We start from the raw sequence: 13885 nt of genomic DNA, 5'->3' as shown, positions 1-13885 counted from the left end.
TCCACACCATTAAGCACATCATTAGATAGATCCTTGGATTGCTAAGCTTTGTGCTTAATCTAAAATATAAATTAACTAATAATCAAAGATTAATGAAGCTCTTAATTTTGGCTCTTTTCTTTATGCAAAACAAGTGAAAGAGAGCAAAAAAAATCTCTAATTGGTGAAGAAATTGATGCAATTAGATGTTTTGACACATCTAGATGCTCCTAAAATACCCAAAAATAATAATTTTGACATCCTACATAATTGATTTTGACCTCGAAAAAAACACATTTTCTAGTTTTTTTGTCTCTTGAATTGGATTAATCACCCCTTAATGACTAAAACGATTCAATTAAGGAAGATTAGTTCATTTCAAGAGTTTTTTAAAAGCTTTTTAAAAAAATTTCAAACGATTAAGCTATCCCTAATACTTGCTAACACTCTAATGCATACAAATCAAACAAAAAACACATAAATCAAGAAAAAATTAATGATTTTAGCTCTATGTTTAACTCTAAAGAGAGCTAAAAATCATAAAATTGCAATCCATTGCATTGTTTGATGCAATGGATGCAAACTGAACCTAACACACTCTATGTGCACACTTAATAAACACTAAAAATTAGATTAAAACTAGCAAAACAACGCATTTAAGCCAAAAAAAAATCATTCTTTCAAAAGACAAAAAAGAGAGCTATAAATCTCCATATTAACCACATATTTTTTGTGGGAAACCACTAATCAAGACAATGGGCAATGGTTTTTGCGTAGATTAGAGAGCAAACAGTGGAAAAGGCAAGGGATGGCTTCCCGACAGCAACTCCAAAAATATTATGGCTCACCCGAACCCTCGTCGAAGCACATCCAACAAAAGAAGATTACCTGACGAACCCCAAGCTCCACAACTCCTTTGAGAAGCAATTTCACTGCACTTCCCGCGAGCGTTGGCACACCACCAAGTTGCACTACATGTACTCGTCTCTCCTCTCACATCACTTTACTCACAGACACTCACTAGTATGGATTAGAGAGAGATTAGCAAGAGCAAGACTCTATTGCACAATGGGAGAGTTTTTTGTATTATCAGAGATTTTCACACATATACATGGCCATAAGTATTCACACTCACTTTAAATGTGGCCGGTCGGGCACTTTAGGCTCATAAGTATTCACACATTTTAAATGTGGCCGATTGGGCACTTTAGGCTCATAAGAGGCCTAATGCTATTACAATGACTACTCTCATAATATATCCATGAAGTACATCACTTGGGACTTAATCCCAACTTGCTACCACATGCTCTTGAAGCAAAAATTACCATAAGTATTCCATTGGACCATTACAGGCGCATGTCCAAGTTGTAGATTTGAATACCATTGCTTCATATCTTGAATGTATGACCTTTTGGTGTGTCTATCTTGATGCCTTGATGTTTGATAATGCTAGTAGCTCTTGTTAACTCTTAGAAATGGGTTAATAATATGTGTGTGTGTGTGTACATAGGTATTTATATACGTGCTTAACTTATATATATATCTCTATTATTTTATACACACACACACACACAGACACGTGTTTGGGACACACACACACATAGACGCGTGTTTGTGTGTTTGTATATATATATATATATATATATATATATATATATATATAGTGTGTGTGTGTGTGTGTGTGTGTGTGTGTGTGTGTACATATTACTTATTTTAAAAAATGACATATACAAGTGACTAGTTTTCAAACTAGGCTAGCCAAACTTCAAAATAATTCTGCATCTATTGCTAGTCTTAAGCTACGTACACTAAGTCCATAGACGTTCCCTATTCAAGTGACTAGTTTTCAAACTAGGCTAGCCAAACTTCAAAATAATTATGCATCTATTGCTAGTCTTAAGCAACTATGTACACTAAGTCCATAGACTTTCCCTATTTGTCATTAATCTCATGATAAGGTTGCTTTATATGTTCCAGCGTTGTTTTACAAAAGATAAGTACCCATGCGTGGGTAGTAAGATTGCAAGCACTTTACAGTAGGTTGGGCAAGCGAAACCATGCTAACCAACGGAGTGCTTAATAGAGATCTTACGAACTCCTTCCGTTCTCATTACCTATGAGTCCTTCACATTTTTAAGATAGAGCATTTGTTTAGCGCTGACATAAATGTATAAGGGGGTGCTTTGTTTAACCGATGTAATTGCAAACCTAGGTCTATCATAAGCTATGTAAAAACTTTCTTTTTAAAAATTAAGAATTTCTTCTTGCTTTTGTAAAAAATGAAATGTTGATGCACCTTTACATTCCATAAACTAATAGACCAGAGAGCGTTGAGGTAACATCTATACATCCACTCAATTCAATAGATGTCTAGCTAAAATAGATCAAGCATAATTGTAGATAATCCATGATAATACATCCACTCAACTTGATAGATCAAGCATACTTTTAGGTAATTCATGATAATTTAACCACAAAATTGTTTGAGATTATTTTTTTCATTTCCATTCCATGAATCTTTGATAGATGTTACAAGCCTACTTATCTTAAGTGCTTCCCTCAATTGACAAGGCATGAGTCCTATTTGTAGATCAATTCTTCCTTAAATCTAATGATCTTTGGTAACATAAATGTTGAGCATATGGGCTATCATGACAATTGATTTTCCCTTCTTTCCCATACCGTAAACACTAAGCACATACACCATCCCCTTACAAAAATTATTAGTTGTATTCCTTTCTATTTAAAAAAATATACCATGATTAATAATGGGCTACCCCATCTCAAACACTTGGCTATAGCAACCAGTTTTGTGAAGGAGAGAAGAGGATGTAGATACCAAAGTAGGAAGCTATTAAGATTATCAAAAGAAACACCAACTGAGGGTGGGCGCCTTAACATTGACATAGCCACCACATTGAAACTCACTACATGCACTTCAACCAACATTGAAGCCAAACTCATAAAGGAGACCTTTAGAAGAATCAACTTGCAATGTCGGGTGCTAGTGATAATTGTAGAAACTCAAGGTTTATTATGAAGGTCACAAAAATCTAGATTCCTATAAGAGGAAAGTAAACCAAGAGAGGAGTTCGTGCATATCGACGCTTTGGGAATTTGTTTGCATGTTTATTTTTGTCAAAAAAAACATTGCAAATAGACCCGCCTCTAAAATTACCCACTAGAGAATGGAGACCTAAAGGCAACCCAAAAATAAATATTACCACCGAAGAATGGAGACCTAAAGAAACCCTAAAATCAATGAACAGTGTTGATAAGAAGTGCATGTAAGAAGCCACAATAATCTTAAAAAATATGGAGACAAAAGCCTCAAGAACCTTCTTCTCAAAAAATCATTGATCAACAAAAAGAATCAAGTGATGAAGCATGACAACCACTTTGGTTTACTAGAGTTATGGCATAGTTATAGCACTATCCATATAATTGGTTCAAAGTATGAACCTTGTACATTTTAGAAGTATGTACTCTTACCTTTATATTATGGTTTTAAAGAAGAAAGAAGACAATGCAACCATTCATCTCTCTTGTGTGCTTGTCTACTCTTGTATGTGTGTATGTGTCTGCTCTTGTATGTGCGTGTGGAAATTTTCTTGCAAGGAGCTCAAGCTCACACTCAAGATCACCCTCTTTCCTGCATTCTTCTCCCCTTGGAGGTAGTTATACTATCAGTTGGGGTCAAGGGAATTTACACATGGTAGTATCATGTTTCCGCATGTGCAATGAGCATAGTAAAGTATTTGTTTGAGTCACATGCTTTATGTGGTGGCTCCTCTCTTACCTCTTTTAGCATTATCTTTTCTAATATGATCGTGCTTAGTTTGTCAATAGTGATGTTATTTACTTGTTTTTCTCGCACTCCAGAGTCATGAGATGACTCAAGATCCAAGATGATATAGCCATTGTGTTGAGAAATGTGGTGCCACAAAGAGCACAAGGAAGGTAGGGAGTGAGTCACATTAGCAAGATAAGGAGCATGCACATTAGAAAGGAATAGACTAAAGGTCTAATATCAAAGGTTGATTTGTATGGTCACTTGTAAAAGTTAAAGTCAATGGTCAAAAGGTGACACATGGAAAGCACAAGGTTGCACATGTAGTGTGAGCATTAATGAACACATGGTTGGCATTAGGGTGCACAAAAAGCATGGATTGGAGTCCTTCCCAAGACTATAAATATGGGTGTATGGAACTCGATTATTGCAAAGAGATTATGTGACATTTTGTGAACATACCATTTTGTTAATATCTTGTTTACTTTCTTAATCATCTTATTATTCTCCTTAATCATGTCTTTGATCACTTGCTTTGAGCCTCCTTAGATCCCCATTCTTAACACATTGATGGAGACTTTATACCATTTGGCTCTCGCATAACTCTAACATGATATCTTCAAATTCCATGGCCATTTTGAAACATGTATCTAGGGAAGATGGTCTAGATAAGAGCTAGATAACTATGCCTTTTAAGCACAACAATAATTGATCAATGACATCAAAACCTCTCGTGAAGTTTACATCGAGAGTTTAGATACTCAAGAGACATAATCTCTTATTGTTGACACATGCTCTCATTGCTTAATATTATGGATATGTGTGCCACTAGGCTTCATTTAATATTTCATTAACTCCCAAAGTGACACATGGCACTCTCTCACACAAAGACTCATAAACTAGTTCCTAGTACACACTAGAACACACTCTTTGACTATGATTTCTCCAACATCCCCCCTCAGAGCAAAGAGTGTGAGACCCAATATGCAAGGAGTAAACCGACCCCCCCTCAACTGTAATACTACAAAGAGCCAGTCCAACTGACCAACACCTCTTGTGTGTCAGTGACTACTTAGTCAGCTTGTGACTAGCAGTGAGAACCATCACTCGTCACCCCCCTCTTACTCTGAACTGGGTGTCAATACATCATATCAAAGAAAAACCAATACACTTTTTTGGGGGACAACCCAGGGTAGAGGACCCTTATTGACCATCACACATCACACTATTTATTTCATCCATTTTATGCATAATGCAAGGGCAAAGCACCCATACACACATAGAAGAAATCAAAAACAATAATCTTCATCATCCTCATCAAGGGTGACATGGGCAGAAAGTGCATGATCTTTGGGAAGCTCGTCTGGTGGTTCATCATCAGCAACAAGATTAGCACAGTGTTGTTCTTGTTCTTTCTCCTTCTTCTTGAAGCAATTGGCTTCAATATGACCTTTTAGCTTACAGTATCTGCATATGATGTTCTTGTTGGCTTTCCATTTGCTGTGGGTGATGAGAGCTTCTTCAGTGGGGCTGCGAAAAAAGTAGAATCCTTGTTTCGGTGATCTTTTTCAAGAAGAAGAGCCACCATATCATCAAATGTCGTGGTAGCCAACCTAAGTACTTCAAGGGTGTTCTCAAAACGAGAGATCCCTTCCATACTCTTCATAAGGACCACCATTTTATCCTCATCGTCTGGAGGGCATTTTAAGCTTGACAGTTGTTGCACAAGAGATCGCAGTTTTGCTAAATGATTCACGAAAGTCATCATTGTCCTCCATTTTCAACTTATAAAATTACAGCTTCAGAAAAACTTTGGAGTTTGTAATTTTGTTACCAAATAGGGCCTCCAGACTCTTCCAGATCTCCTTGGCTGTCAATTTGAAATCCATATGATAAATTAAGGAATCCGCCAAGCAAAGCCAAATGATAGCAACGGCTCGGGCATTGCATTGCTTCCACACTTTGGGTTGCTGAAGATCGTCTCAGTAGCATGTGCTTCATTGTCATCAATCGCGTCCCATGCTCCTTCTTTCATAAGGAGCAGTTGCATCTTGGTTTGCCAGGTAGGAAAGCCTTCCCTCTTAAACTTTTCAACCATAACAGATGTAGAATGGAGTGATGTCATGGCTCCGAGTGGCTGTGAAGTCGATGAAGAGGAGTAGAAAATCAGATCTGGGTCTCAATCTTCTTGATCGGGTTGGGTAGCAGTCTTACTTCAGCAATGGTGACTTGAAGGCATGAGACAGTAGCCATGAGAGGGTCTTACTCAGGAGTAGGGCAGTGTCTACTCTTTACAATTAGCACTCAAATGCAAAGACAATTCAAGTTCAATTATGAATCTCTACTTGCATCATGCAATAACTTGAATATATATCAAACTGAAATACAGTCAACAAAGAGTTTCCCAATGACTGAAAATTGAATAAAAATTTAGTCTCAACAAATTGAAAAACCCCCAAATGTTGTTGACTAGTCAACCCACATAAAGTAAGAGATGCCCAAATCTGTGGTGGCAGAAAAAGCAGCAACTTCTAGAGGATCAAATTCGACCTGAACATAGAAGAGGAATTCGTGGACAAGATCTATCAGGAAGAGAGGGCAAAATGCCTACATAGATCGTTAGATAGAAAGCGAGTACTTTCGGGCTAAATTTTAACAGGTTCAGCTCATGTACGAGTGCATTGCCCACAAAAACTTATCAGGAGCTTCATCTTGGCATCGACCACTAGCAGTAGCTAGTACCTTGAATCAGAATGTTAAGTCTGCAACTTAAATTTGAAGAAGCTTCGTCTCACAGATGTCAGCTCTCCTCCACAGGCAGCAGATGCAAAATTCCGAGATGACCTCCTAGCTATAGCTTTGCCCTATTGAGACCGATTTGTGCTGGAAGGATGCCCAGAGATGTTGCCCTGAATTGGAGAGAGAGAGAGAGAGAGAGAGAGAGAGAGAGAGAGAGAGAGAGAGAGAGAGAGAGAGAGAGAGAGAGAGAGAGAGAGAGAGAGAGAGAGAGAGAGAGAGAGAGAGTGGCTTCTCTTTCTTGGCCTCCCTCATCTCAATCCCTTGGAAGAGCAAGGAGGAAGGGAGCGGAGATGGATAACCAAAGGAGGAAGACCAACTTCCATTTGTGGGTCGGCCTTCACCCCCAAGGGTTGCCCATGGAGAAGCATGGCTCTGATAAACATGTTGGAATAGGAGGAGAGCAAGCTAACTCTAGGTGCAGAAAGGAAAGATGGCAAACATAATGGAAATGAAAGCAATGAACAAGAACTTACATATAGACCAAGATAGCTTGATTTGATTGATGTGACACACAAGAAAGTATATCACTCTTATAGAGTGAACACACACACACTCAAGTACCATATGCTTATGGGATAACTCCCAAAGTGCAAAGTGACACGTGGCACTCTCTCACACAAAGACTCAAACTAGTTCCTAGTACACACTAGAACACACTCTTTGACTATGATTTCTCCAAGTTGTGGCCAACTATAGGGTTGGCCCTAGAAAACCAGTTGTGTTAGGTCTTTGACTAGGTCTTACTCCAGGTTAAACACCCCCTTTTCGCATCATACACTTGAAGGGTTGGCCCTAGAACTATCAGCTCTCCCTCTTCCCTCTTCCTTGCTTGCTTGTATGCTTTAACCTTGCTTGCTTGTATGCATATGCTAGATAGGTTTAGGTTTTCTATTTGTAATAGCTTCTTCTTCCCCCACCTTTGTGAGAGAGAACCATCTTCCCTGGAACTATGAGCTCTCCCTCTTCCCTCCTTCTTGCTTGCTTGTATGCTTTTGAACCTTGCTTGCTTGATGGATGCACATGCTAGATAGGTTTAGGTTTTTTACTTGTAATAGATTCTTCTTCCCCCACCTTTGTGAGAGAGAACCATCTCACGAAGGACCATCTCTTCTTGCCTCCATCTAGGCATTGAGAGCTCTCCCTTCACCGCTTTGGCAAGGAGCATTCCAGTGTCACAACGGAGTGAGGATGGTTACAGATGAGCTAGCACACCCACATAGAAAGTTGCATTTGTGACTTGAAGGCAAGACTTGACAACACATGCTTCGGTAAGGCTAAGGTAAGCTCTTGAACATATTTGGCACAACTACCAATAGGGACTGCCTTAGGGCTTAGCTTCATTTTTTCATCCATTCCAAGGTATTGGGATCACCCAATATTGCTCGGTGTTGATTAGGTGGTCACACTCCAAAGAACATATGGTTTTGAATTATTGTACGTATTTATTTTTATTTGGAGTTTATTTCTCATTAGAGCATTCTATGTTCATTTATTGGTATGCTAAAACCCTAGTTTTTGGTTGATTTGCATGAAATTAGAGCCCAAGAGGCTTAGATTTAATTGCTTTGATTTAATAATTAGCTTAGAAATTATGATTAGGAGTGGAATCCACTTCGAAAACACGAGCATTGATCTCCATTAGATTAAATTAGAGTGAAATTGCTAATTTTTGTTTATGCATTTTATTTTTTTCATAATTTGTTGATGCGTTGGAATTGGTAAAGTAGAAGCATGTTAAACCTTCAAAAAAACAAACAAAAACACTTAATTAGTTGCATTACAACTATTACTTAGGATTAGAAAAATTAAACACCCCATCAAGTCCAAAAAATGACAAAAACCACCAAAAACCTAGCCAAACCAGTTCTCAGGTAAGGGGCATGAGCTCATAGTCCCACATAAAAAGATATGAATTTGGACACGTGTGAGCTAATAGACATGAGCTTAAAGACGTGATCCATAAGCTTAGTCACGTAAACCTACAAACATGATCTTGGAGGTAGGTATACTTAATATAGAACATACCAACTATTACCACCATAAAGATTGGTATGGACACACCTACCCATGTCCTTAGAAGATTTTCTTATTATACAATCTATACCAGTGATAAATTTCAAGGAAAATTCTTATCCTATGTAATAATTAGGAAATTAAGTACACTTATTACTCAATAACTGCACACAACAACCTTGTCATATGCCCTCTTTCTACATTTTCTATTTCATACCAAAAGGTGCATGAGTCGAGTTCATACAAAAAAAATCGTGAGCCTATATATGTGAACTGACACACGTGAACCTATATATGTGAGCTAAGAGATGTGATCCAGGACACATGAACCTAAAGCCTGGACACGTGAACATACATACATAAGCTCAAACACGTGAACCTATAGACATGTGCCTACAAACATTAGTCTAGAGACATGAACCTAGACATGTGAGCCTCACAAACAAAATTTTTATTTAAAATAAACTTGTCTAAAACCATTCTCAAACCTAATCTAGAAGCACTAATGCATTTGCCTGATTTGGACTAATTGTTGTTGAAAGCAACAATATAATCAATTGCAGCGCATCAAACCACACCTCCTTAAATTCGATCCCAACAACCAAAGTGCTCCCTATAGTTAAGAAGGCTAGACTCCTTCAGATCCACCTCAAGTGTAGATTTTTGGGAAGAAATGGGCCAAAGAAACACAGATATGAGGAGTGGAGGAATAGTGGAACTCCTAAAAACCGGAGCCTCCACGATCCTCTAAACTCTGAATTCACCAACTAACTCTATAAACATCACCTTAAATTTTTGAAGAAGGCGTTTAACCGCCCTATCTTTGGGTGTAGCTCTAATGAAGGAACGAGAGCATACCTAGATCCTCAAGGTTCGCTCCCCCAAGAAGCAATCAAACCATGTCAGACACCAAAATATTTGGTGTTGACAATGTGTGAAGCAAGAGTCTCGCTCCACAGGACCCCACTATAGATGTCACATTTGTCAAGGGCAACAACATCATGACCATTGAAAGTGGTTCGAACAATAGCTCTGAACCTGCCTCCCTCGCAAGAGATAACGAGAGAAGTCCTATTTAAACTAGCTCTCTCAAAAGAAAAGAAACCCATTGACTACGAAAACCTTTTGAGGAAACTCAAGGAGTATCCCACCCCGTGTTGGAGAAAGCGAGAATGAAGCAAACCCAAGAGCTTGTGAGGTAACGAGCGATGTCCTATTTAAACTAGCTCTCTCAAAAGAAAAGAAACCCATTGACTACGAAAACCTTTTGAAGAAACTCAAGGAGTATCCCACCCCGTGTTGGAGAAAGCGAGAATGAAGCAAACCCAAGAGCTTGTGATGAAGGTGCAAGCTGAACTAAAGGCAATACAATTGAGCCGATCCCTGAACCCATCCTAAAGCCAACCATAGAACCAATAAGCCAATCCTAGAGCATGCCAAAGGCCTTGATCGAAATTGTAACCATTCTTAAGAGGCCATGAAAAGAGCTCATTTTGGAGCCTCTACTTGTGGAACCAATCTGACCAGATTTTGCATTGCTAGATACAGTGGAGGATTCAATGCAAGGTGAAAGTTGGTGTTCCATGGGTCATCATAGTAACCACAATATTTTCTTGGATGTGAGAAGACGATTTCATTTTGACGATGTGAAAGTTGGCATTCCATGGGTCGTCACATAGTCACCACAATATTTTCTTTGATATGAGAAGACGATTTCATTTCGACCCCATCAGAGAGACCCCCTCTTAGGGAATATCCCCTACACATAAGCAGGTCCAAGCCCACCTCCGAGTGAGTATGAGCTAAGTGAGCATGCGAATATCGCACGAGAGGGATATAGCAAGACTTACGGCCTTCTTATCCACGGAATTCTGAGTCCTGTGATAAGTTCTCTTACAAGGAAATTCTCAACTTTGGAGAGACTTTGAATGGGAATTTAAGAGCCCACACAACTAAACTTGAACCTGAAGAGGAGGAGTTGTACAGTGAGCACTCTCCTTCCATACCCAATATAAAAGGATAGCTAAAAGTACCCATGAACAAGTTGGGGAACTACTTTGAAATTGATGAAATGAACGCCATGTTGCCTATTGTTTATTAAGGAACAACAGTCTCTACAATCTTGGATGGTGGTGCTAGTGTCAATATAATCACCAAGGATTTCTCGGAGACATGCGGAAGTCTGCCACTTGTTGTTGCAGGCACAAGCCTCGTGGTCAAGCTTGCCGATGGGAACACAGCTAACCTTTGGATGTAAAGAATATCTTCAGGCTAAGCTTCCACCACACATTCGTGGTGATGGATTTTCAAAGAAGAGGGTCATAAACCATGATTTTTGGAAGCCTTACATGAGACATGCAAGGTTGGTTCACGATTGGGAAACCAATCACGTTTACATACACAAGGTTGGCTTCACGATTGGGAAACCAATCATAGTTACATATGGAAGGCCTTGACGCAAGGTTGGTTTCACGATTGGGAAACCAATCACATTCACATATGCAAAGGTCACCAATCCTTGAAAATAAACTTGAAAACAGGGAGACTTACTAATGAGTCGGACTGCTTCATATTTGTAGAGCATGCAACGTAGAAGCTCACACCATGTCAATTAACAACTGTAGAGCTTGTAGCAAGACATTGGATGGTGAAGATGAGGACCAAGAATATGAGCCCCTCTTGAAGCCTGCCAAGTTGGAGGACTAGATTGTTGTTCTTACAACCATAGACACTCTTCCACAGAAGCTTGGGATAAGGTTTGCATGATTGGACAATGTCAAAATCACATCCATGTTCATGCATTGATGCACTTGAAATAGAACCAGTGGTGGAACCAACTCGCCTTGAGTTATGGACTTCCCCTAAAAAGACCATCTAGCTACATGGCACCCGACTTGGTTAACACCAAGGCTAGCGACAACGCATTGTCTTGGGAGACATGGACCTCATTAGGCCACTCACCCCTCGCACCTCTACAATAACCATTACCACAGTAAATAATTCCCAAGCTATGACCGTCAGTTATTTTGATCGGAGTTGGATCTAAACCTGCGTCATGCAAGTTTTATGTGACCCCCACAACAACAGGTACATTGAAAGAGAGCATTTTGGGGTGTGTAACCTCTTGACTTGACTCTAACCTAGTCATGCAAGGCAATATGGGTGGCATGATCGTTGATATGACATAGCACAGAGAGAGAGAGAGAGAGAGAGAGAGAGAGAGAGAGAGCAAACAACAACCCATACATGCCCCAAAGACTATGCAAGAAGGCCACCACGTGCTACAACCATCAAGTTCATACAAAGCACGAAGAACTTCTTTAGTGATGCCTTGCCAATCTTGTCTGCCCTCCCATATGGGCAAACCTGCGTACTGTGCAATGTTGGAAGGTGCCAGAAGTGATCAGGGCAAGCAATGTTTGAATGGCACTATAGCCCTCCTAGGGCAAAGCGTGGTTCTATCTTCCAAAGCTTCTCACTACCTTAATGTGTGCTTAGGAAGCACAAAGGTACTCAATAAGTTACTTACATGTGTATTTTAGGGAGTGTCTTGAGCTCAATGCAAACATCATGAGAAAATTCCTAGTGTTACACTAGGGGATCCGGCTTCTCTAGATTATGCAATGCGGTGAAAGCGAGTGTGAACAAGAGAAAGCAAGAATTGTTATCTAATGATTTATCCCATTAAATGCAATGAATTGTGAGTTCCATGCTTGCCTTCTTTTATGCTTATGCATGTGTATGTGTGTGAAACCAAGATTGTCAAGAGTGCACACGTGCTTGTGATCGAAAGGAAGGGTGTGTGTGTGACAGAGAGATACACAAGCTCTATTTTTTTCGAACAAAGATAGACCACTCTGATTCCTTTTAAGGTTTTAACCCATTCAATGCAAGAAATCGTGGGGTTTCCTTCTAACAAAGAGATAGTCCGTTCTATTTCCTTTCAACGTTTTAACCTGTTCAATGCAATAAATCGTGCACTGACAATAATGCTCCCGAGATAATGAATCTGTTCTATAGCATTTTGCAATGGGGGCATCGTGCAGCTGTACGTAACACAAAGATCTACCAGAAACCAGTTCACCTTATAGTCCAAGCCTTGGCGTATTCATGGGCTTCTTTATCTATTGTATGACCATAGTATCTGTAAAAACATTGACTTCCTTAATTGTAAATCAAGTGATTGTGAGGTACAGTTGGGAAGTGAGGCTTGTCAACAGTATTGCATTGATCTTGATTGTTTATGGTGTACTTGTTGTCTCCAAAGGAAAATTGCCCATGCTCTTCTAAGTAAGAAAGGAAAAAACAAAACAGTATGTCATTTCTGCCAGAAACCAGAAGATTGTGTTCATACATGCAATCGTGTTACTCTTGTGTAATTGGAAAGGTCCAAAGCATCAACGCTAGAGAAACGTGCATGCTCATCATCCAGTGACAAGGCAAGAGAGTTTGACTGTCTTAAGGAATTTTTTTGATCCTTCCTCTAAAAAATTAAAGCTTACTTGAGCTTTTTTTCCAATTTAAGAATAAATTGTAAAAGCAAAGAGCTTTACTCATGTTTTCACTTCCTTGGAGAAAAATGTCAAGGATATTCATGATACATGATTAGGAATATAAAATGTCAGTTATATTCACGATACTTGATTAAAATGTAATTGTGATCACAATAGTATGGTTTATCCCATGTAAAAATGCAATTGTGATCATACACATCAGCATGGTTTCTCCAATGTAACCTACAATAATTCAAGATAAGTGAAAAATTTAAATAAAAAGCAAGATTTGACAATCGTGCATGATCAAAATTGCTAGAAACCAAGCATTCATTCGGAGGGGACAATTTCAGATTTATAGCCAAAACATATAGCTTACACACTTTTACAGCCCCCTTTTTCACCCTTCAAACCATTAAAAAATAATGATGATAATAAGTTTTTTTTTTAAAGAACATTCTATCCAAGAAAAGTGAATAATTTAAATGTCCAAAAGAGCAGAGATATGATGGATCATGAATGGAGCTAGATATGGTAGTAAACTTGGAAAATAGTGTTCATTCGGAGGGGACAATTTTAACAAATGCTCCACCTTAAAATTACTAAAAATGGATGATAAATAAGTAACTAAAAGAACACCAAACATGAATACACCTGGTTGAACCTATGATACACGTAGAGAAACCTGTTAGGTAGGCCATAAGCTCTGAAACCTATGATACATATAGAAAGACCTGTGGTACTACTCCACTGCGTGGGAGTAAGAAACCACATGTTACGGCTAACAAATGAAGAGCACAGAAGGATCCGC

This window comes from Cibotium barometz, chromosome 8, assembly GCF_041138505.1.
Source record: "Cibotium barometz isolate CiBa-2024 chromosome 8, ASM4113850v1, whole genome shotgun sequence".
Lineage (NCBI taxonomy): Eukaryota > Viridiplantae > Streptophyta > Polypodiopsida > Cyatheales > Cibotiaceae > Cibotium > Cibotium barometz.
The sequence above is the reverse complement of the archived record's forward strand: the minus strand, read 5'-3'. Positions refer to the sequence as shown.